Source organism: Streptopelia decaocto, assembly GCF_964273445.1.
Source record: "Streptopelia decaocto genome assembly, chromosome: Z".
NCBI lineage: Eukaryota > Metazoa > Chordata > Aves > Columbiformes > Columbidae > Streptopelia > Streptopelia decaocto.
In genome coordinates, this window is record NC_138657.1 from 23,278,252 (window position 1) to 23,304,414 (window position 26,163).

Sequence of the window (26,163 nt, forward strand, 5' to 3'; positions counted from 1 at the left end):
TTAAAAGTTTATAGCCAGGACTTGTCGAAAGACCTTCAAATCATCCACCAGGAGTACACTAATGCTACAGTTGTCTTAGCTCTACAGAATTGGGGATGAGGTCAGCAAAGTTTACTCATCCACATCTATGTCAGCATGTGGCCTGAGAATTCTAATGACCCTAATTCAAAATGTCAAAGTATAACAGTAGAAAAGCTCATATACTCACAGCAAGACAAAAATCTCATTAATGCTACCAGTATGTATATAGTGCAAGATGCAAATACATTTCACCATTTATTATTATGGGGGGGGATAGGGGGGAGACAGGGGGTGCTTTTCAAACAAATCTTTTCATATTTAAACTGCATATCTTGTACAAACATAACAAACCTGATACTTTGATACATATGTTAACTACCAGAACAAAAAGGTGATTAAAGACTACAACAAACTTCTCAGGGGCTGCCAAAGCAGAAGGAAAAAAAAATCAGAAAAGAGATTAAGAAAGAAAATAATAACTTTCTGCATGCTTTGACATTAGTAACTAAGGCCAGATATGGGAAGAGTCAACTACCTACATCTACAGAACAGAAATGTACCATATTTCACACCTAAACACACACTTTATTCTGAATGTTTGGTAAGTGCAGCAATTTTTTTCACAACTTAAGTAAAAACTCCGTAAGCTCATCTAGTAATTTATTTTGATCACAGATATGGGTAGATTCACTACTGCATTTTACCATATCATGTTTTTCGATTTTTTTTCAATTTTTTTGTGTAGTCTCTAAGTTGGTACCATCCAACTCCCAATATTGTTTTGTAAAGCAAATTCAGAGATGTAAGATACTGTATCTAGTATTGGACTGTGCACTAGTGCAGTAATGACTTTCAGGTAATTGGAAATGTAAAAGCATAGCTTGCATGTCCAACTATTACTTAGCATGCAAATAGTTCATTCTGAATGTAATTTGTTTTTGCACACTTATGTTTGAATAGTTCCTTTAATAACAGTAAGCATGCATGCAAATAATGTCTGCCTAGTTTATGGACCTGGCTTACAAAAAGGAAAAAGATCTACTTATCAAGAATTCCAAAGCTGCTGTTTATGTTATTTAATTGTATTAACTATTAAAATAAATGTATGGACCACAATGTTTTGAATTTGTGGTATGAGGCCATTAATAAACTAAATCTCATGGCTAGGCATGTATTCAACAGACACCCAGCAGTCATCAGGAAGAATCAATTAAGTTTAAAAATGTTAGGTGTATCAATCTATTTAATCAGCCATAAAAACTTAAGAAACCAGGAATAGGATAGGTAACCATATCCTGAAGCTCCTAAAACCATCTCAATTTAACTATAAATCTCTAAGTAGTTTGATAAACTTCAAGTTTGCATTTCTATGTCCCAGTACTACACTCACAGCAATTATTTCAAAAAATACAAGAATTATATATTTTGAACCCATTAATACTGAACTGAAAAATGACCTGAATTCATTCCATAGACATTTTTCTCCCACACCAGACTCGCAGCATGCAAAAAATGTCTTGAAACAATTGATCTGGAACAAAGGGCATATTTTTTTTGCAAGCCACGTTGCAAGGGTTTTTACTTTCTTTTTAGTGAAAACACAGGTATGAAATCTGTAGTCCTAGCTGGAAGCAGCATGTAAGAGCCTCCAGCAACAGCAAGTCAGACCTATCAAGTTTCCCCTGTTGCTAACAGCAAACACCTAGGGAAAAAAAAAAAAAAAATAAATAAAATAAAAGAAAGAAAAAGTGTAGGGATAGCTTGCACTCACACTTTTCAAGAACACCACCTCAGTCTTCACCAATGCACAGATCAAGAAATCTTTATACAAAGAGGATATCACTGCATTTTGTGGACTTTGATGGTTTTTTGTTTTCCCATGATTTTGAACCTCTGCAGACTTTTCATATCCAAAACACCTTGTGACAAAGCATTCCACCATCAACAATATGCTAAGTGATATATTTCCTTCTGTATGTTTTAAATATTTCACTTTTGTTTCATCGGACACCTTATGTGCACACTGAGAACTTTCAAGCCACACATGACTTACAGATCTCTATCATGGTCTCCCACAATCATCTCTTTTCTAAGCTGAAGGCCCCTAGGCTCCTTGCAGAAAATCCATTCCATACTTCTGATCATTATTGCATCCTATTCCTAGATATTTACCAGTTCCAGTAAACTAGTTTTAGACAGGCGAAAGAGATACCAAAGCTGTAAGCACTATTCAAGATGCAAGTAAACTATGAGTTCACACAATGGTGTAACAACATTCTCAAATTTCTCCTCATGGAGACCGGAAAGCAGTTTGGCCTAGATCTCAGTTTTCAAAAAGCTTACAATCACCTAAAAGTTCACAAAAATACTCATTGCTAATGCAGCCTATAATGTTCCTGAGGATACAAATAGCAGGTGGTGGATGTGAACTGCTTGATAATCAAGCACTTTTTAACAATTCTGCCAGGTCTGTCACTTCTGCCAATATGCATTTCCCAAAATAACTCCCTAACTATATGGCCTGTTATTAACTGCCTTTACGGATCTCCTCCCAGAAGACACCCTTATTGTCTTGGATTTCACAACTCCTTAACATCACATGACATGTATTCTTTTCAGGGATATGCTGTAGTAACTCTGATAATATTTTTCATAAGTCACTACTACATGGCAAATCCTTTATTAGATGCAGAACAAGGTAAGGACCAAAAACCTGTAAATCAGTCTATAACCTGAGAAACAGAAAGATGTACTTTTCCCCTTTAAAGCTGCGTATGACACACCTGAAACTATATTTCTGCACCTGTGATAAGGTCTAGCTACTATTAACCTTCACAGTGAGCACCTCCTCTCACACAGATTTTGTAATTCAAAGACATTATGTGATTCCCCTGCCCCTACACCTTGTTCTAAATTACCACAGATCCAATACCTAGTGGCCAGGGAAGAGTCACGCATGTCTTGTCTTTTCTGCTGTTACAACTGAAAGTACACACACTAAAGTGAGACACCTGCCATACTGCACTTCTGTGGTCTGCTATAATGTTCACAGCAGCACTTGTTCAGCTCGCATGACCAAAAAACTACTCACTCCAAACTGATCACATGCCACTGAAATGTCATACAATTTAACACCAGGGACGGGACACTTAAAATGAACTCACAGACTGGTATCTGGGAATCACATGGCTTTAATCCACAATATTATAACAGACAAAAGGAGCAAGAAGAGTCAACATTGTGCCTCTGTTGAACTTGCAGCTCTAGCATGTCATATCACTCTGCACTGCAAAAAGTTCAGTCAAAAGTAAACTATACAGCTAACATTTGTACAGCAGGAAACTGCAAAGATTTCTATCTCTATAAATCAAGAAGACTGCTCCACGGGGACAACAAAAGAACACTGCTAACTTAGAAGTTTCCCCAACTCAAATATCAGTCATGTCTACAACCCCGATGATGACAAACCAGTCAAGAAAAAGTTTTCCTCCTATTATTATCTAATATTTTTCCAAATTTTAGATATTTGTACTGATCTCAGGTTTGACATATTTGTCATCATTTATTCAAATAAAATAGTCTGAATACCCCCATCTGAAATCAAACCCAAGCATGAAGACTTTGATTCCTAAAACTTACAGTTTCATAAACTTTTTTTATTTCTACACCTTTATTCATAGTTCAGTTTACAGACTTCTACCCTTTTCCCCAGCTTTAATTTTAGTTTTAAATTTAAATAGCCCTTTTTTCAAAACAGTCTGATTATAAACAATTTATCCAAAGCCATAGGTTCATTTACAATTATAATAATTTATAACAACTTATAAATTTAGTAGATAAAACCCAGCAGCAAATCATAGATGTACTGAGCTAAATCACAACAGCCCCAATGTACCAGTTCTAGATTTTACAGGCAGAAATGTCACAAAGGAACTGGAACATATCTTGTTTGAGAAATTCCACTGTAATATCTGCAACAGTCACTGAAGTATCCTGTCATGTCTGAGAATCAGAAAGTGCAACTGATTAGACACTGAAATTTTTCAACAGCCTTCAAAAGAAGATAAATTTTGAATTTTAATCTCTTAAATTAAAAATGCTGATCGTTTTTCTCTAATCTGTTGTTTACATAGTCCTCAGTTTTTACAGTTTGAGGTAAACAGAGTTAAGGATAAAAATGAGTGCTTGCATAAGTCAGAAGTAGCACTACTCACACAGATGAAGTTAACAACTTATATGCCTAACTCTACAATTTTGAACAGGTGGAATAAAGCTGCAGCAAAATCCAAGCCTACAACAGCATGAATTATGATACACAATGCCACTTAAAAAAAGTGAAGTACACTCTAACTCTTTATTTACCAAAAACTACAGTGTTTAATGCACTCTGGACTTCAAATCAGCAAATTGTTATAAACATCTTCACTATGTGATTTTATTACACAATTATTCTCTTCCAAGTATAAAATACTGCATTTCTTAAAAACACCTTAATTAAGAGTCAGTCTATGAATCTAAATGAAAATCAAGGAAAGAACTCAACACATCACTTGATCATTTTGAGATATGAACTGTTAAGCTATCAAGTGACTACAGACATTTTTTGCTAGATAAGTATTAAAATCTTAATGTTTCAGAATATCATGTTTTGAGCTACTCATGATCATTCAGAGAACCTGAAAATATCTTGTATTAACAGAATTACAGTAAAACACACTCTCTTTGAAGCTCTGTGTATACTAAAAATGTGTTTCAAAATGTATTAATTTTAATTTATGTCAGGGGGTAGTAGGATAAAAATACAACCTTCAGAAAACAAATTTGACCAAAACTGATGCCACCATATACCCCACTCACATGCTGCTCGGGATCCTGCTTATCAAACATATCCCAGCAAAAGACAATTATAGAAAAAAAAAAAAAAAGAAAATTTCAAAGCTAATTAATTGCAGAACTAAGAAGGAGACCAATAAAGAGCTGTTTAAACTGAACTCCTAAATCTACTCAATCCAATATTTTTTCATGAAGTTAGGTATGAAATCACCAATTATTTTTAATAATTACTGACCTTGTTCATAATAGCTTAGGAAGATTCTAATAAGTAGCACTTGACGACACGATTTTCTGATTTTAATGCACTTCTGTGGTAATTGTGCATTTAGATTTGATGCAGAATTGTTTACCTGATTTCTTTTGAAATCAGGCCAATAGATACAAAATTCTGTACTCAATACTCATCAATAATTATGGATTAAAAATTGATTTTTTTTTATTTTGTCATATTTACTGTTTAAAAAAAACATCAGAGACCAAATCAGATTTTTTGTTTTAAAAAAAAACACTGACTACAGGTTTTTCCCTTATATACATTGCCTCTAACACTGATCCAACAGCTATTTCATCATGTCCATGTATTTTGTTGAGACATAACGTTTCCTGGGTCACTTCCTAGACAGGCAATTGCTCTTACACGCTTCCATATCCACGCTTAGCTAAAAGAAAACCATCAGCAGCCAGCAATCTATAACAACGGTACCACTTCATACTATAGTTGAGAGTAAGATGAGTAGCATGAGTAGCAGTAGTTCAGTTTACCTTCATTTTAAGTACTTAAAACCAAATCATGCTTGTGTTTTCCATCATCTTATGTTTGGAAGGTACTTCTGTGAAGCAATACCATCAGCTAGTTATCATAGTTCACAGAAAAATAAAGGTAAAGCCCAAGACCAATCCTACACCACACCCAGTTTTGTATTCTTGGTTCACTGAGAACGTGAACCAAAAAAACTGTAGGTGACAAAAAATATCCTGCATTAGGCTGCCAGTAAATTTCTTCCTTGTGGAAAGTGTTTCAGCTTAACTGCTGGCTTAGTAGCCACCAGGTAACTTCCTTTGCTGCTGTTGCTAATGTCTCAGAAAAGAGTGCAAAGAATCATGAATCTGCAGTTTAGTAATATAAAAAATAAATGCTGTTTACATTCTGAGGAAGTATAAATCTTAAAAAAACACACAGAAACCCAACATTTTTTTTCTAAGACAGTTAATTTTTTGCATACCCTTGTTATTTCAGATAGCCAGCTAAAATCAACTGCACAATAGACAATGCTCATTAATAGAAGGCTATTACCATAGCATAAAGCCCTGATCCCAAAACTGGCTCTGAAAGCACAGAGCACTATAGCCATAGACAGACACATGTGGAATCGGCACCTTACTGAGTATTTTACTCAGAAGACAGCTTGTTAAATCTTTTTCTAACACTTTACAACTGTTAACTTCCAGAAGCGCCTTAGCGACATACAGACACGAACGAGCAGTACGACCGCAGCCATACTGCGTTAGATAAAGCAGCTGTTTGAAAAGTCCATAGAATTTTAGCAGAGCCCGGAAAGACACGGTGAGAGGTAACGCTGAACTTTACTCTGTCCATTCCCTTTGAACAGCCGGGGAAACCGCCTGGTCTCTCGGAGAGCTTCCACCGACTGCCTGACCCAGAACCGCTGGCCACCAACGGGAACACGAGATGTATTTTTCCGACACCTGCCGGTTTCGTTTCCTCAGCAAGGTCCCAGCCGCCGTCCGCCCGCCCGCAGCGCGGAGCCCCCGGCGGGACCGCTTGCCGGCCGCGGGCCGCCCCGAGTCCCCACGCACCCCAGCGGGGCTGCCCGGCGGCGTGGCGGCCGTTCCACCCCTCGCCCCCGACCCCTGCGGCCTGTCCCGGCGCGGTCTGTCCCGGCGCGGTCCGTCCCGACGGCCGCTCCGCCCCGAGCCGCTTCCCCCGGCCCTGGCCCGCCTCAGCGCCGCTAGTCCCTCGTCCGTCCGGCCTGCCCCTGTCCGCTCGCTGCACTCGCCCTCCCGCCGACAGGCCGCCCCGCACCTCCGCCCCGCGAATCCGCCACCGCCCGGCCCGGAGCTCGCCCCACCTGTCCGAGAAAGGGTTAAGCGAGCAGCCGCAACCGGAGGAAGGAGAGGAGGAGGGAGAACGGCAACAGTGCCGGTGTGCAGGTGTGCAGGTCCGCCCGCTCCCTCGCCGCCCCCTCCGCCGCCGTCCCCCAGGGTCCCTCGGGGCTTCTCCTCCCGGCGCCTGCGGGACGCGCCGCTCCCTGCGCGGATGACAGCTGCTGACCGCGCCTGCGCGCAGCCCGCGCACGCACGGGGGCAGACGGCGGCCGGGAGGGCGGGGGTGGGAGACGCGTGACGGGGAAGCGGCACCCGCGTCACGTGCGCAGAGTGGGCGGTGCCGCTGGTGCTTCCGGGCGCTGCGAGGGATTGGGAGTCACGCGGTGGTCACGTGGGAGCGCTCGCGCCTCAGGGGTGGTCACCTGGCGCGGGGCGGGGCGGGGCCCGCCGGTGGCGGCGGCGGTTGGCGGCGGTCGCGGTCGCCAGGGGTGAGGCGGTGTCATGGTGCGCAGGTAGCAGTCGGCGCACTGTGCTGCTGAGCGCCTGCCGGGTAGGTCAGGCTCCGCTCGGGTCCGGGCGTGCGGGAGGGTGAGGGATATCTGGGGGAAGCGGCAGCTTTCGGAGAGCTGGCCTCGGAAAGGAGAGGTGTGGCTGCCGGCTCCCCGGCCCTCCAGCCGCGCACGCCCTGCTTGCCCCCCTTGTCCCGGCCGGCCCTCAACGATCCGTGCTACTGAACGGGGAGCCGGCGTTGCCTCCGACCTACCGCGGCATCTGCGGGAAAGCACGTGAGGAAAGCACAAGTTTACAAGTCGGTCAGTTAACCACAACGATACTGCACAAGCAAGACCTTTCTGACCCGTAGGGATGGTCGGTCTTTCAGAGCAAGCTGCTAGGTCGACCTCTTCTACCCCGTCATGTCCCTTGCTAGTCAGCACTGCTACGTTGAAGTGATTTTTTTTCCAAAACTTTAATGTTGCTTTTAGTGACTCAGCCATGCAATGTTGTATGTCATTTATTTGCTTTCTAAAGTGCCACGGTACAGTGTAATTTTGATTATTCAGGTTGCTGCTAAAATGAATTAGACTTCTCTTTAACTGTGTGGTACACTTCAATTTTTCTTGGTAATCTCCATCTTTCATCTTAGCTTCTGGTTGCTATGTTGAAGAAGGCAGTGAAAAATGACAAAAATAACTAGAGGATGTCCTTCTTCAAACATACCTATTACATTAAAAGAAGTCTTAGGCTTTAATTTATCTTTAAGTGCCAAAGACTTTTTTGAGTACTAATGGAACCTGAAAGTATTGGCTTTTTTTTTTTTTTAAATATCTAATGTGCTCAGAGACTTTTATGTTGTTTTGTTATTTGGACACAGTTCTTTACATTAAATGATAGTAGTACTGCATATGCTATATCTTCGGTCCCAACAAAAGTCATTTAACGGTATATTTAAATATCTCTGTATGGCACCACTATTTTCAAGAATGTCTAAAACGAGTCATTCTTATTTACTTAAGGAAAGGAATTTTATTTCAGTGAATGCAAGTATGAGGAACGGAAGAAGTAGTTTGCCTTTTTCCTCAAGTCTTTGAAGGGGATGAAGAAAATACTTAATGCTTATGGGAAAACAGTGAAGTTGAATGCACTTTCACATTCCATTTATTCTCTGCTCCCTGATGCAATTCTAAAGTACTGAAGACAGATAACTGAGCGTTGTTTTTGCGTATGATCTCTAATATTCATGCTAACCGCTTGTTGAAGAGAAAGTACAGCAGTGACTCTTGAAACGTATTGAGTCAGCACCTCTCGTCGTCTGCTCTTATTTCAGTTTACAAGTTTCTGTGAGGTCATGAAGTGCCTGGAGTGTGTTATAGTTTTGCCAAAGCATACACCTCAGTGTCCTGGCTCAGCACTCCCAAGGGATGGACTGAGGGTGCAGGTGGGTGGTTTGAGAACATTAATCCCCATCATGCTGTGGCTATGGAGAACTATGCTTTGGCCTCATTTTTAAAAGCCAGTACCTTTGCATTTCTATCTTGCTAGATGGAAATAAGGACACTGACCTTTCAGAATATTTGTGTAGCTATGCATGGTCAATAAATCAATATTTTAACATTATTAAACTGTTTTGGAATTGTGCTTTCAGTGCTTACTGATAACCTTCTCTACTTTAGTGGGTTCATCTCAAAGCACTCATCAATCTAGCTGGTATGAAGAATTTTTTCCTTACTGAGATTTAAGTACTCTTTTGTGCACATTTTTCCTGCCTTCTGTGTTTTGGACTATATGTTAGTGTTGGCTAGCAGCAGAAAACCTGGTCGTGATCACAGCCGTAAAGTGAATAATATGTAACTCATAAGTTCCCACACCTTTGTTTTAAGTTGATGATGCAAGGTCTAGGCAGCACAAGATTCTGACCAAAAAATGTCCTGTCTGCTGTAAGGTAGTGGAAGTACATTCTCTCTTTCACCTCCCTTGGCAGAGCTCAGAACCCACTTCTGTTTGAGTAGTTGATGTCTGTTTAAGTAAGTGAGGAGTTTGTCTTCCATGACACTCTGGGTCCCTGTTTCAGTGTTGTACCACTCACGGTGAAAACTTTTTTACTTCATATAATCTTAATTTTCTGTATTGCAGTTTGTATGTTTGTCTTGTTCTATCACTGTGTGTTTCCAAGGAAGCTCCATCTTATCTGTGCCCTCCCACTGGGTAGTGGAGAGCAGCAAGATCACCCTGAAGCCTTGTCCTCTCAAGGCTGAACAAACCCAGCTCTCCCAGTCACTCCTCATGTGTCATATCCTCCAATTCCTGACAATCTTGTGGCTTTCCACTGGACTTGTTTAAGTAAGTCGATGTCTTTCATATACTGGGAAGCCAGAACCTGGGCACAATGTGGTATTTCACCTAAATTTGTGCAGAATATATACTTTTTGGTTTTGAATGTCCATACTGTGTATCAATAATACTAAAAAATCTTTTCAGAATTGAAAGCAATATATTTGCTTAACGTGACAGTAGTATAACTATCTAAAGTAAGGTCACTTTTGGGGCAGAAAAAGTTCTCCTGTAGAATTTCTGTGCAATACTGCTTAAAACACATGAGATGGCAGCAAACACCAGGAAGCAAAGCACTGCAAGCCCACAGCAGAAAAGCTTTTGGCAACAATATGGATTTTGCCGTGTTCTTGATATTATTGTCTAGACTGTGCAGGTTGCTGCAATTCCTTTTACACTGCGTTGAATTATAAATCAGGATGTGAGTGCTGGCTGTTCGAATATAATCCTGACTGAAACTTTCTGTAGACTGTTTAACTGTGTGGAATTTAGCAGTGTTACATGACATATGTTTTGTAGACCACAGAAGAAATGTAACTTTTTTAAAATTATGTATCTTGTGTCAATTTTGTCTTTGTTGTCGTGTCTTCATCTTAAAAATGTTGATAGAAATGTATAAGCTTGTATCTCCTAAGTGTTCTGTAAATGCATTCACTTCGTAGATGTTAAACATTTTAGTGACATGGAAGGGAAGTTAGACATATTTAAACTGGGAATGACGTATAGTAAAAACAGTAATAGTACAAATAGGGAGTTAGTCTACCCTGGGATACAGCAGGAGATAGCTGCCTTCTGTTAATGTCATTATGTCCAGATCAAAAGTCTTCTGAGTGCTGTGACTCAGACAGAAGTCATTGGCTTGTTGTAGGAATTCCCAGAGTATCTCTTGACCTGTTACAAAGACCCAACTAGATAACCATAAATATAACTTCTGAGTGGAGAATTCACGTTAAGTATTTAGTACATTTATTCTTGACATTTTGTATTAAACGTAGAGGAGACCTTATTGCTTTAATATTGATCACTTTCATTTAAAAGCTTACCTATCCAGACAGTATTCCTTTCAGCCAATAGATTTTTCTTTCTTCAGAAATTGTGAGGATAAAATAGAGAGGCTATGCCATATTAAAGGATGCCTGTGGGCTGTGCAGAGAAATAGTGGTGGAACAGGGCCTTGCAAGTCTACTCAAGCATCAAGTCTCAGATGCCCAAGTTCTTGTCTCTCAGCCAGTTCAGCTCAGTTGCAGAGCAGCCAAAGATTCGTTAGTATCCAAGAGCAAATGCTAAATAACATTGCATTATTTTTATGAAAAATGTAATGCTAATTTTCACTAGTACTGGACAGATGGTCAGGAATCTTGACTGTACTGTAGTGTGAAAAGGATGACAAATTAACAATACATAATTAGGTCAGCTTGCCTTCTCTCTATGTCGGTAAAGTTGTGTTCCTTTCAGTACCATTAGTTGTGTGATCTACTTTTAGTAGTGTTCTAGGTCAAAATTTTCACAATATCTGCCCATTTTCTCTGCAGCACCCACAGAATCACAGAATGTTAGGGATTGGAAGGGACCTTGGAAGATCATCTAGTCCAATCCCCCTCCCGGACCTGCAACAGCCAGATGAGGTTACACAGGAAGGTGTCCATGCAGGTTTTGAATATATCCAGAGTAGGAGACTCCACAACGTCCCTGGGCAGCCTGTTCCAGTGTTCTGTCACCCTCACTGAGAAGAAGTTTCTTCTCAAATTTAAGTGGAACCTTTTGTGTTCCACTTTAAACCGATTACCCCTTGTCCTATCACTGGTTGTCACCCATGTGACTTTACTGAGCTTTGAGAGTTTTATATGCAAAAAGAGACAATCCCAGGGTAATGGCAAGGTAAAGATGAATATTCAAACAAGTACAAAGAATGGAGGATTTTTTCTTTCTTTCCATTGCAGATACATAAAAAAGTTGATGTATGTAATCTTACCCATAAAAGATGCAAATACATCTTGTGATTAAATACGTTACCCAGGTACTTTATACCTGCTATGAGTTTGATTTTTTTGATGGCAATATCCATTGAAATACAGGAAAGTTTTTCAATTTATAAATTGGACATAGAGTCGAGGCACATCCCTCTTAGTTAAGAAGTTACATGTTAGTGGAACCAAAATCTCTTTATTCTGAAAGTGACAGAGGTGGCTCAGCGCTGACCTCAGGACAGCCAGAAGGAAAGAACTGATTTAGTGCATTAAACAGCCCCTCGAAGAGAAAGTTCTGGCCTCTTTGCTTATTTTCTTTCATCATTGGATTGACAGCATGTTCTTTTGCTGTGTGGACAGACTGTGTTTTATTTCTGGATGCAATAGATGGCAGTCTTTATCTTCTCTTCTTCTGGTCTATGAACAGTTCTTTTCTTCCACACACAGAACGACTAATCTGCTTACACTGCAACAACAGAAAGACAGCAGGGCTTGGCTCTGTCAATAATCTACTTGCTTGCACTTAAACCATAGATTTAACCTCTGTAACCTGTCCACTGGATCTACTCCGACTCTGACAAACATGAAACTGCAAACAAGTGGCATTTAACCATCATTGTCCTTTTTTAACAGTTGTCTGATTTGAGGGCTGGACTGAGAAAAATTAATTAGGTTCCTTTATAAAGCCCTCATCCACAAATGTATGATCTTCTTTGGTTGAGCAAGTGACTGAGAACCATTTTTTCACTGTTGTCCTGAAAATGTTTCACTGCACAAGAAAGGTAACAGAGGAAACTAGACACTAAGTGGGTAAGTATTGATTGAAGGACGCCATGAGAGAACTAAAACTCTGGTTTAGCCTGTGTGATTGCTGTAAGTTATTTGAAACCATGAAGATAAATTGGTGTGGATGAATTGCCATATTTTTTTCCAAAAGCAGTGCAAAAACTAGCAATTTGGCAGCTTTCTCCAATAAAAAGAAGACATCTATTGGCCTGATGCAGGGAACAGTCATCAAACTTAGCTTTTTCAAGTAGAGAAAGCTCCAAAATATGATAAAAGCAGGCTCTGCCACAAGTTGGCTAAGAACAAAAGTCAGTCTGAAGGAAAGTCTAGTGCTCCCGTGATCATAAGTGGAAATCAAGGAAGCTGCCTTTTTTTGTTTTTTAATTCTTCCATCACCTACATTGTTTATTCTTTTGTCTTTAAACCCCTTTATGTGATAACACAGGAAGCAGCTGAAATAACTTTACCTTCAGTTCACTGCACAGAACATGTATAAAGGAAAAAAATTAAACAAGTGTATACAGCCCAAATTATTGCCTTAGAATACTATTTTCCAGAATTTCCTCTGGGTTTAGAATTTTGGAGAAACTGGAAATTAAATGCAACTTTTACTAACCGGGAGTTGCCACAGTTTTAATTATTCACTTAAATTCAAAATTATAGTGTATGATAGGGAGACATAAAAGGTTAGAATTTGTAGAATAAGTGAATACAAAGACAGAAATCTCTTTTTTGCCTTTGAGTTCTTGTTTCAAACATCAAATAGTTTGATTGTAGTACTAAAGCTTCTAGCTAACTTAAGCTTACATATGCAGAATCCTTTAGTAAATAAGTTGTGACTTGTAAGTAGTCAGAATTAACATGAAATGGATAGGTCTTATATTTGAAGCTTTAAAGACTGATAATTTTGAGAGTAAATGTAATTAAATACTGAAATAAATTTTTACTCGAGTTTGATACTCTGAAGTTTTATTGCTTTATTTTCAGTTTAGTAGTCTACACAATTCTTTACAACATTTTTCTTTTATTGTAAAGACATTCAAAGCACTGATGCTGTCACAGCTCTGAGGATCAACATGAATTCAGAACCCTTGAAAATCTTGGAAAGTATCAACCAAGCAGCTCTTGAAAATTAACGTTTTTGACCTCACATGATTTCATGTAGCCTTTGTTGTTCCTTAGACTCGTCTATCCATCCCATTAATAGTGCTATAATCAGAGTACCCGAGGAAGTCCAAAAATATTCTTACTGACTTCACCTGATACTTAACTGATCTTTTAAATGTTGTTTTTCCTCTCCATAAAACAATGAAGAATAGCATTTGCTATACTGGAGTCAAAAAAGCATTAAATGAGTAAAGAAAGTTTCTGGCATGTGCAGAGTATTATTTAATCTTGGTATATTTTGACTTTGTTAAAAACACACAAAGTGACTGTTAAAAAGACTAGAATCACTCATAGAATAAATATTAGTTGCAGGCTAATACATGTAATTTACAAGTTATGAGGGGAAATATATCAAATAGGAGGGTACATTGTGAATACTGTTTTTAAAGAAGTGTATGAACACCCCTGAAAATCTTTTTTTCTGGTCTTTGTATTCTCATACCAGCTTAAAAATTCAGTTTCTTACACTGTTTGCTTTTCTTTTTTCTACTTCTGTATACCAATTCCATACCTTATTTTCAATCACATTACCCTTCCTGTGTAAACTCCGAATCCTGACAAGAGATTGTGAACCCTTTTGTGCCAGTTTAGTACTGCAGCAGCATGGGTTTCTGTAATTACAGTATGTTGGGACAGAGGTCAGAGCTGGGGGGTGTTTTGTTGTTGTTTTCCCCCCACACTGTGCAATGGTGGAAAACATATACTTATCTACTGGATGACAACATGACATACATCAACATATAGCATTTCCAAAAAGCAATTTCTTTTTTTCTGCCTTGTTTTTTAAGGCATAAAGGCACTTTCAAACATCTGTCCAGGGTAATGATGATACTTAAGAGACAACAGTCCAAGGTTTTTAACTTGAATGACAACACTGACAGCTCAAATCCTGAGGTCACCCAAGGAAAAATAAGAAAGGGTCAGAAGTTCTACAAAAATGAAAGTCTTTCATCAGCATAATTCTTTTGCATTTCTACCTTTTTACTCAAATGTGCAAAATATGATCAGTACTAGCTTAGCTTTATATTCCCATTTGCTGCTCTTTAAGGTGTATTCCAAGCAGAAGATGGTCCGTCTGTCATGGATATTAATAAAAATTCTGGCAAAATGTTGGATTACTTCTGGGATTATACTCTGAAACAAGATTTGGAGAAGAGGAATTTTTAAGCACAATATCTGCCCATTTTCTCTGCAGCACTCATGTGACTTCACTGAGCTTTGAGAGTTTTATATCTGTAAAAGACTATCCCGGGATAATGACAAGGTAAAGATAAATATTCAAACAAGGATGAAGAATGCAGAGATTTTTATTTTTTTTTTAGGTTTGGGGCAAACCTGTTTTATTGAGGCTTGCACAGCTGGCATAGCTTATATTTTTTTAACCAGATTAAAATCTTAGGACATCATATAATTAATTAGAGGACCAGAACCTCGAAATAGAACTTCATTTATAATGAGTAAGCCAGCTGGCTATGCACATTTGCGAAAGCATGCACTGTTAAATTAGTGTTACTGTACTCATACCTTTTATTTGATTTTTAAAAGAAGCATATTCATCATTTGATCCCTGAGCATATTGCTGCAAGCATTATTACTTTCCAGCTGAGCCACAGCGAACATGCCTTTTATTCTTCTTTCTTCATGTCCCTTTTATCACTTCAGCGTCCTCTTCCATGTGTTGTAAAGCACAGACGGTGAAATGCTTTGGGTCATGCAATGTCGGCTGTTAATTCTTTGTGAGCTGTGGCGCCAGCTAATCCCCATTTTTCAATTTCTGATGTGTTCTGTGTAATCACTTTCTTTGGTTTAACCATTATGCCTGAACTAAAGAATGTCTCTTAATAGCCTAAAGTCAAAAGCATTGAGCTAAATTGTTCTTCCACAGACACCCATGCAATTAATTGGGTTCACTGATACTGAAAAGAATAACAAAAAGGAAAAAAATTACTGACTTTTACACAGTGATAAAGTCTTTATAAATATTGGAAATAAAGCTACATCAGACAGCTACAGCATGTGCAGAAGAGCGCATCCAAAATACTTTTTCAGCCGAAGACTAACAGTGTGAAGTGTGGGAAGAAGATGAGGAGGGAATTGTGCACGTAACTTAATTGCAGCACTGGTGAAGTAACCTGATTAGAATAAAACAGTAAAATTACTGAAACACATGTGCAAGTCCTGGTGTTGGGCTGCACCTAAATACTGTGCTTTCGTCATGTAGTTTGATAATAGAATGTGACATTCTGTGCCTTTCAAAGGTATATCCAAACAGAAGCGGAGGCTTTTCACAGTGTGCAATGTTATCTTTTGCTGTCTGCTCCTAAATATGATGGTCAGTGGGTGACGTTTGTGTTGGACACAGCTTAGGTCAATGCAACAGCTTGCTCCTCCTGAAATGAGATTGCCTTTCTTTAATGTGTACCCCCCAACACACAATGCCACACAATGCTTTTGTCACTTACCTTTTGTCAGCGCTGGAGCTGAGACCCCCCATCTAAGCAGACTCAGATTATCAATCAAATTATTTATATATATACACACACTTATATATTTATATATATATGTATATAATTCTCTGATAAATTATGAGATTGAATCTGTATACAGACAGAAATGTGACAAAAGCACCAGACACCTGGTGTAAACAGAAGAGAATGTGAGGTTTCTCATTTTCACCAGTGATCAGTTTAAGCCATCACTGGTTATATGGTTCTTATTGTCCATTATGTCTCATCTGCAACCTTTTATTAGCACAACTTTTCATTTGTTTGTTTCTCAGACTCTTTTTATGAAGTTTAAAAATGAATTTTAAAATGGCACTTTTGTGAATAATTTATCTTCAAATTAAAGGAGTTAAACTGTCTGAACAATATGGGAGACACTGTTAAGAAATCTGTTTAATAAAAAAGTCTCACACCCTACGACTATGACTGGATCAAAGAAGGCTGAGTCCTCCCATAGTTGTAGGCTGTACTTCTCTGCTTTCCAGCTTAAAAAGCATTTTGGGAACTCCTACATTCTTTAGAAAAAGTACTGCTAACTGTATCCAGCTGTAGATTGAAATACCTTTTTTCTCTTCCTTTTTTGGTGTTTTTGCTGAGAAAGATGTCACATAAATACACATTGAATTTATACAGAAATTAAATGAGCTGCCATGAGCTTTTCATTTTCCCTAACATTCTACAACCTCAGCACTCTTAGTGTTTCTGTCAAGTTGCTGTAAACACGCCTGTGTAGTAACAGTTACTGTAGCCTGCAAAGTTGTTCCTTATTCGCAGTTGCATCCACAGAAAGAACTTGGTAAACCAGGGGAAAATAGATAGCTAGATGATAGACGGACGGACGGACAGACAGACAGACAGACAGACAGACAGACAGATAGATAGATAGATAGATAGATAGATAGATAGATAGCAAGCTTACAAACAGATGGGACTCTGACAAGGCACTTTTAACATTGAGTATACTTTGTAAGATCTCATAAGACTTGATCAAATTATTCCAGGACCTTGCCCCAGCAGTTCCAGAAGGGACTGCATTCCCCCACTCCAAGGTGAAATTAAATACAGGTTAGATCTGACATCTATGGCAATCAGCTCTCGTGAGTGTCACTATTGGACACTCATCAGATTTATGGTAGTCATCAGACTCCACTTATTGGCAGTGTAAGAGCAAATGACAAGACAGGTGGTTTACAGCTTATGGAGCTGTGAAAAGTGTGTTGGCAACAACCTAACTTATATATTTATCTTCCTTTTGGGGTAGTAGAAATGCTGCAAAATAAAATACTGAATGAACCATACTTACTTTTGTGCATCTTGTAAGTTAGATTTTTCAGGTTAATTTACAGATGGTTTTGCAAAGAATGAAATTCAAGTGATGGAGGACCTGGTTCTGGCAAAATAAAGAGTTCTGTACAATAAAGTCCATTGTCCCCACTCCAGACAAAACTACTGGAAGATATTTCAGGTGTTTTAGGTTACTATGTGCTTTTAGTAAATAGAAATCGTAGCACTAACACCGCAATTTCAAGAGATAATATGTGTGACTCAAACAGCTTGTTGCTGCAGCTTCTCCCTCTCTCTGAGACACTCCCGCCACCTATTAGACTTTGTTTTTAGCTGATTAAACTCATTAACTAAGCAGAAAACTAATCCAGAAAAAGAAAGATGGCTTCCTGCATGATTAGCGAGATGAAATGGTTCATCACCCAAAGAAGGAGAAGGAAACTCACAACAGAGAACAGAAGGAGATGAGATGGAAAAAAGAGAAGGAGAGGTTAAGTTTTCTCTTCTCGACAACAGTGAGATATTGCAGTGCTAGATATAAGATTATTCATGTCCACAGAATTAGAATAGAAAAATGGGAACTAGTAAGTAGTGAAGACGCGGAAAACCAGAAGATGAAATGTAAATAAAGAGGGCACAGTTTTGCTTAGTGAGGTGTCAGGCTGGTGTTTCTACCTACAAGAAGGAGGAAAGAGGACAAATGTGATAAGGCAAAGGAAATAACATAGCAAGGGAAAAGCTGCTTTAAAAGAAAACGTTGCAGAAAACAAAAGGGAAATGGGGGAAGCAGAACAGAACCAAGAATACAAAAGAAGTAGAAAAAGGAAGCATATAAAAGCAAAATAAATTAAAGAACTAGGACAAGGATAATTATAATCTGTAGAAGCTAGACTCCCTGTAGTGCACTGATACATTCATTTTCCCAGCTCAAGCGTGGAAGGCAAGTTTCTTGAATCATCTGATTTCTAGGGTCTTGCCTGCTGCCATGTGGTGTAGCTGCTGATGGCAAGCCTTAAGAGGGTCTGGAGGATGCAGCACCAATCTGCAATTCCTGCACAAGAGCACTAATTGTAAGAAAAGGTTCCCATTCCAGCAACTAACTTTCTTCCCTGTTTGGCAGAGGTTATGTGAGAAGGAAAAAGGATTTGAAAAGTTTTTTTTTCAGTGTTCTTCCTGTTATCCTGGGTAGAAATGGACAAATATTAAATCCCTTTCTTGCGTGGTGATTTCTTCACCTCTTCTCATTATCTGTTTGTAAGTCATTGCAATTTTTAAGACTTATTCTGGCTGTTTATTTTTTGTCATCTGAAGCTCAACAGTCTTTGAAGTGTAATCACGTCCATTTCATGGGTACATATGCTTTACTAAAAGGTGTGATCACTAGTAGAACAAAATGCCACCCTTAAGAAAAAATTGAAGTTTTGACTTTGCATATTTAGACGACTGTTTTCGCTGGTAGCAACCTCTCCTGAGTTGTGAGAAGCTGTACATACTTTTATTTCATTAGGCTCTAGCAACAACCCTTGGACAGCTTGACTGATCAAGAGGGCTAAAGAGAGGTAAGACAACATAACCATGTCCATTACAGAAGAATAAAAGGGTATAAAAGCATGGGAAACAAGTTGCACTTGGCACATGAGACCGGGGAGATACTAATCTTTTTTTATTTGTGGGAAAAAGAAAAAATGTGGGTAACTATCTACAAAGAGAAAAACATTCTATTCCATGTAAAGTGAAAAGCGGTGGTAGTGTATACTGTATTTCAATTAATATGGGAGTGAAATTACTTTTAAAATACAATATGAGTTATTGGAAAAAGCATCTGAGCTGTGGAAGATAGGACAGTAAAGATTTCAGAGAATTTTGATGAGTAGAGAGGTGAAAGAAAGACACTTTGCTAATAAATGTAAATATTTGTACCCCCTGCTAAATACCAATTCTGTATCTATTATATTTGACAAAAAATCTGAGTCATTCAACAGTCCTGAATAAACAAAAGATACAAAATATTGGCCAGATTTCAGAACAAAATTGACCAAGTTTGAAAGACACCGTTAAAATAGTGTTTTTCATTGTTCTTATTTCCAAAAAACAGCTATGAAACAAACATTTCTCACAGTTTATTTTTATTTTTAAAACTGGTATGGTATTCATTGCAGCTCTGTGAACTATTTGTATATATCTCTGAGTCAACACAAAGTGACACTCGAATTTAACCTTCTGTTCTATGACAAGACCAAGCACATGCTGATAATATTTACTTACCAGGAAGCTGGCAGATCCCTTCCTGCTAAAAGCCCTCCCTCACTCCATCCCAATGGCCTTTCCATGGCCCTTTAGCTTCCTGAAGCCCTCTAAAACTGGCGAAGAGGAACACTGAGATTCATTGGAAGGTGGGGATCATGGAGAGGGTTAGGATTTATTCAACCCATAACAAGTGTACTGAAAGTAGCTTACAACCCGAGAGTGTTCTGCTTCTAAGTCCACTATCAAAACAAGTTCAAGAAGTTCTGCAGGACAAAGGAGCATATAGTGAAATATGACTGGATCATTGTGGGGCAGGAGGCAGATGGAGAGGGACACAAGGGGACGGGGCGGGGGGCACAAGGGAGATGAGATTTTACAGTAACTTTTTACTTACTGTGAAGAGTTTTGTGTTAAGTTCTCTGTTAATATGGCTGACAGTACTTTGCCTTCTGTTGGGTCTCTCTTAAGGAAAAAGTTCATTCTGTTCATGAGAACTGGGAAAATAAATAACCAGTTTTACATTGTTTTCTAGGGAATAATCTAAGTCATAATTTCTAGAGCAGCAAATAAATTTATGCAAATAGATTAAGGTACCCATGGGGAGAGTCATGGCATGTTTTGTCTTCTTATCAAGGGTATATCTGCATTGACATCCGAATGGGCCTAAAACCTCAGATAAGTAAAATTATTTTAGAAAGAAACAGAATCGTTAAAGCTGTGATTCTTAGATTTTTTTTTAGTTAAACAGACTCTTGTAAGTTTCTCACTGGACAATCACCTATTGAACATTTAATTGTTGTTTTCATAAATTATACTATTCATATATGTTTTCGCAGAGCACATACTCCTGCTTTGCAGATCATTATACTAAAGTCTCTTAACTCCATGCAATTATTTCAAACCTCTTGATCCATTTTGTGTTCCATTTCTTCTATTATTTTCTGCCTAGTAATGACTGAAATGTTCAGGCTAGTTATAAACAAAAGTTCTTTGAGAAATATAACGTGTTACTTGTAACTGGTCAGAAATTTTAAATGGAAGGTAATGATTTTTCAGGTTCTGCTATCTGGTTCTTAATAATGGGTGACCTGAGTTTAAGTCTTTGATTATTTAGTGTGTGACTACAAAAGTTAATACAATGAGCTATGGCTAGGGAAGCTGAAAGAATCTATTAGTTGTATTTCATTGCCACTATTGCATTTAATTACTTTAAGAGGTTCTGAATACCAAGTCCCATTTAACAGTGCATATTGCTTACCTTGATTAAAAATTGCTTAGGCAGGAAGGCACAGACGGTATTAGTTCATGCTCCTTGCCCAGTGTTTTTCCTACAAACAAGCCTAGACTTTTTCTTTGGAAAGACATATTTCTGTCTTTTAAATATATCCTAGAGTTGATGTTGATCAACAAAGTGCAAGTGTTCTGCTGAAGCAGTAAGAAGTATCATGGGTTTTATTTTCTGGAAGCTCCTTGTGCTCACATGGCAGAGGTTACTGTGGGGCCCATGCTGTTAAAAAAGCAGTTGTCACTCAGATGAGGAAGTGCTATTTCCCTCTGCAAAATTTTCAGAGGCTCCGTTTCTGGTTTATGTTAACCTTTATCAAGGAAAAAGTAAAGGTGAGTTGATCCTATTATTTATTTCATCTTTTTTAAAAGATTGCCAAAGACAGAGTTGCATAATGCCATTTTGCAATTGGTAAACGTAAGCACAGAGAGGATACATTTTAAATATTTGCACTTAGGCAGGCTAATTTATTAGCCCTGGTAGAGATGGTGATCACTAACATTCTCATCAGTACAATAATAAATTAACAGACTACTCTTCATTAACTCAGCGTCCACTGGAAAATCAAGACACATTTCAGATTAATCCACGGGTAACAAGTATAGTCTTCTATAAGAACAGTTGTAATATGAAACTACATAATTTTCACATGTTAGTACTATGGAAATTACAACTCCCTCTTCCCTCTGTTCATCTGTTAGTAAACATTATGCCACATTACTCTTCGACAGAGTGGCTGTAATGACAAACTTTATATGAGATAGTGGGTCCTTTGTATGTCATCATTATGCTAAAATACAGCAAAAGAATTGTTAGTAATATCTGGGATTTCTCAGCTTCCCTCGTCATTGTATACTGTCGTGCTATTTTAATTACAGATTATGCCTGATCTGCTATATTTTACATCCAAACAAAATGAAACACTGAAAATCATTAAGATCTAGGATTTCCTTTGCAGGTTTAATCTAGTCTCTAGATATATACGCTAGAATATATTTTCAGAATATTTAAAATCACTGTTTTCTCCCTAGGGCACATACCTGATTTAACTGCCTTTTTTTTTTTTTCCTCAGCGCTACACTTACTATTATTGCTAACTCCTCCTCAGTTCTTTTCTCTTCTTCTTCACCACTGGTCAGTCCTGTTTTGATCACTACGCTCACTGGTTGCTTATTCTATCACCTTCCTTCCACATAAACCATTCTGACAGTGACCAGCCTTTCCTGTCAGCTGTGGTCTGTAAAGTAGATTCCCAAACCGTGTTTTTCAGCTCCGTGCTGTAGTCTACCTTTCCAGCTGCTCACCAAAGTCTGAGCATTGTTCCTTCCCCACCTGAGTTAGGATTTTGCCTCACCATACTGCACTAAATAACAAATTTCTGATTTAGTGGAGGCTCTTTATCATGTTAAAGAATCCTGTTAAGAGGCAAAGTATGTTAATGCAGATCTCTGCTGAACCAACATTATTGCATGGCTTTTTGTCCAGAGCTGCAGAATCATGACTGTGCAAATCATGTGCAATCCCTGAGAGATTCAGGGAGCATAAATGAATGGTAAATCGTGGTCCGAACATGCCGTCCCAAGGTAAAGCGTGCTTACTGTAGATGGAAAGTTTAGAGAAGATGTGGCTGAGTCCTAAGAAACCTCTAGCAAGTGTGTGTGAACTGATCCTTTCAAAAGCTTGTATTTTAGTCATGTTTGGTAGATTTACTTTCAAATTTTTTTTAACAGGAGCAGCAAAAAGATATCTAATACCAGAACCAGGCCATTGCAACATTTCAAGCTTTTTTCTAAGTTATGTATTAACTAAGACATTATGTAACATTAAAGTATTCACATTTTTATTTCAGAGCCAGGTTATTCAATTCTGATTCAGTCTTGGTCTGTGTTTAAGAGCTCACATAGATGTGTTCATCAGGAGTTTGGAAAATATCAGATACTCTGAACAATTGCAAATGCACTTCCAGAAGACAGTTGAACCAACCTTAGTAGCTGCAGGTTCGTTATCAGAAGAACCAATTCCGTTTCTTTCACTCTCTTTATCCCGCTTGTGCAGTCCGGCTTCCTACCTTGTACTGACTGTGATACTTGTTTTCTGTGATCCTTTAGTGGGACAGCTAAACTTATTCAGCCAAGAAAAGCATTCCTCTTTTTTGGCTGGACTTGATGTAATGAAGTTTTAGATGGATTCAATCAGAAAATTAAACTTCATCTGCAGTTATATGGGCGAATCTGTATACATGCAGGTACAGTCAGGCTATGATCAAACAAAATGCCGTAACTGGTTACAGGCCGTCTAGAGCCCAATAGAAAAAAATGTTTTAATGGAATCACTTGTCTCTTCTGCAGAACTGCTTTAACGGATCTCTTAACATCATAAATCATTACAACTCTGGAAGCAGCAGCTGTCTTTAAGCAGATGAGGACTCAGAAACTGCCCTATACGTTTTTCAGTGTAAGAAACTGCAGGATTCCTTCTTCCCAAATCTTCTGCTTGAACTGCAAAGGGGAAAGAGGTATGCCCTCATTGGAGTTTCTGTGATTTACAAAGAGGCCCTCATAAACCTTTATCTCAAACAGAGCAGAGGAAGATGACTTTGTAATTGATTTGCTATTGCTAAGGGAAGTTGTTCAAGATCTGGAAAAGACAAAAATGCCAAAAAATGAGGAGCTGTGAGCTGTGCAAAGGCAGGAGGATTTTTATTCAGTGTTTTTCAAAGTAATGTTTGATTTAATTAACACCCATTGAACTGGAAATCCAGACAGATAACTGGGATCTGAGACCTTTTATTTAGAAGAAAAGTTAAGATTTTGCTGAAGCTGTCGTCTCAGCAGTTTGTATTGGTGTGCTTTCTGAAGCATAGAGGGTATAATTCTGTTTCTAATGTAAAAATATTAATAACAAAACCCCATGCATACATAAAAGCTAGTCTTTTGAAAAACAACCTTTTAGACTTCCTGAATTTTCAAAATCTGCATACTTTGTTGCATAATATCTTTAACTCCTAGATAAGAATAAGAGAGGACAGATGCTTATTTCCCAAATAATATCTCAGTACCTTGTCATCATGATACACCTGTTAAGGTCAGCTGTGTACAGATCTCTCTGTGCCAGAGAGAACATTTTTATTGCCTAATGAAACTAGATTGAGCAAGAGAAATTCTTGCAATGCAATGTCTATTACATAGATATTAGTAATAGATAACATCTGCTGATATCAAGTATTTGCATAGGCAATGCTCTAACCGTATAGCTGTATTCAGCACTGAAAAGCCAATGGGCACAAATAACATGAGAAGAGGTTTAATGTATCCAGTATTAAGAAACTGAATTTGCAGTTAAGGTCTATCAAGAGTACCTTTGAACCAAGTTAAAAAAGAGCAAGAAACGAAAAAAGAAAGACTATAAAATCATCAGCAGCAAATAATTCTGACTTTGCAGGAAATACAGTGTAGATCCTCCTGGCTTCTCCTTTGGAAGGTTTACAGAGGACAGTGGTAGGGGTTCGTAAGGATTGACCGTAGATTTTGACAAATACATCTGTTAGAAATGGCAGTGCTAACAAGGAATAAAACAAAGCAAAACCAAATACAAACAACAACAAACCACACACACACACACACACAAACCACAAACCACACACAAAACAAAAAAACACTATATAGTGGATTGTAACCCTACAGTTTTCAGGAAGCAGAGCTGTTTGCCATGGAGACACAGCAGCAGCTGCCCTGCTTAGCCGTGAGTCCCAGATATGTCCAGCAGTTCAGTTAGTTGCAGCATGAGGGAGCAAGGTGGCAGGTGGAGAACAAACCAGTGATGTTCAGAGTTAATTCACTTTATCTACTCTGTGGGTTTCCCCAGCTGCAAACGTACAATGGGGTGGAGTAGAAAAAGGTTTAACTTGTGTTGAAGGGTTAAGAGACCTTTTTTCTGTCAGAGGACTGAAATAATTTAGGAGTTTTTAAAATAATCTAAAAGCCTGCGGGCAAAGCCAGCCTACAGAGAGGCCCTACCCGACCACATGAAACAACCACCATGGTTAATTCAGTTGTTATAGGAGAAAGTCAGAGCCCTAAGGGCCCCTAAGTGGGACCAAGTGGCCCTGACCAGCCTCACCCAGGGTTCCCACTGCCCATGAACCTAGGGTCTCTATTTCACCTCAGCCCCAAGCCCTCAGCTATCTCACCCGAGTGCTGATCTCCGGACTAGTCTGGCCCTGCTCAAACCTACACAGTGGCTAGCTTGTCTCCTGGATGGGTCCCTCAGATGTCCATTAGCCACTGTCTCTAGCCCTATCTGCTAATGGACTTCAGATTCAACCTGAAACTTTGTCTCTAGTCCCATCTCTGGTCTCATTTCCTTTTTGTCCTGCCTAAAGTCCCTGGGTGAACCCTGGACCTTGTTCATCACTTGCCTGGGACTTCCAATGGATCCTACTACCAGCACCTGGCTCACTCCGCTACGACCAGCCCCTGAAGGATCATGTCCTGCCAGGGACAACCCTACCTGCTCCAGAGTCACCCTTTACTCCTGGAGCCCCTGGTCTGAGGGAACAGCAGGCCTTTGCTGCTCCCTGACAGAGGAAATGGAGAAACCACACTAACAGCTAGTACCTTAAAAACCATCAGGCACTTGTCTTCTTCAGCCATTTGCCCAGAGAAGAAATGCGATTGGAAGGAGTTTGCTCCAAGGTTAGTATTAAAAGATACTTGGGTGCTCCCATCTTCTACGTGTCTTCTCTTCTGACATCATAAGGATTTTAACTTCTCTTCCTTCTCCTTTCCTTCCCTTCTTCACAGCCCTGTACCTCCTATCAGACTTCTCTGTGTCATCTTCCCTTGTCAAAAACACTGTATTAGTAATTTATTTGATTAAAAAAATAAAACTGTATTCAAATATTTAAATATCAATAGGAAGTTAATTGATTATCCACCTGTATCTGTGTGTGTATATCTAAGAAATACATACAGAGCCTAAATAATTTTTATTGCTACATTCATTTTGAAGAGGAGAAATGCATATGATTCCATGCAATAGAATGTATAAATATTTAAACATTATTTCTTTGAGATGTGAAACATACTTTGAGATTTATGATACAGAATTGCAGAGTATTCTAGATCTGCTCTATTGACTTAGCAAGTGTGGAACATAGCAGATTTGGTAAGGA

The 26,163-nt window shown here is 38.9% G+C and overlaps 2 protein-coding genes across 10 annotated transcripts in view; one reads left to right on the forward strand and one right to left on the reverse strand.

Annotated features, from left to right (window-relative positions):
• KDM4C (lysine demethylase 4C) overlaps positions 1-7,184 on the reverse strand; it is a 260,034-nt gene extending 252,850 nt beyond the window's left edge. For all 9 annotated transcript variants that reach the window (XM_082075475.1, XM_082075473.1, XM_082075474.1 and 6 more), the window contains exon 1: positions 6,945-7,184. The gene's annotated coding sequence lies outside the window, so the exon portion shown is untranslated. The remainder of the gene's footprint in view (positions 1-6,944) is intronic.
• A 192-nt stretch (positions 7,185-7,376) lies between these two features.
• The window catches only part of GLDC (glycine decarboxylase), a 70,182-nt gene continuing 51,395 nt past the window's right edge, over positions 7,377-26,163 (forward strand). Inside the window, exon 1 of the mRNA XM_082074176.1 lies at positions 7,377-7,471. The gene's annotated coding sequence lies outside the window, so the exon portion shown is untranslated. The remainder of the gene's footprint in view (positions 7,472-26,163) is intronic.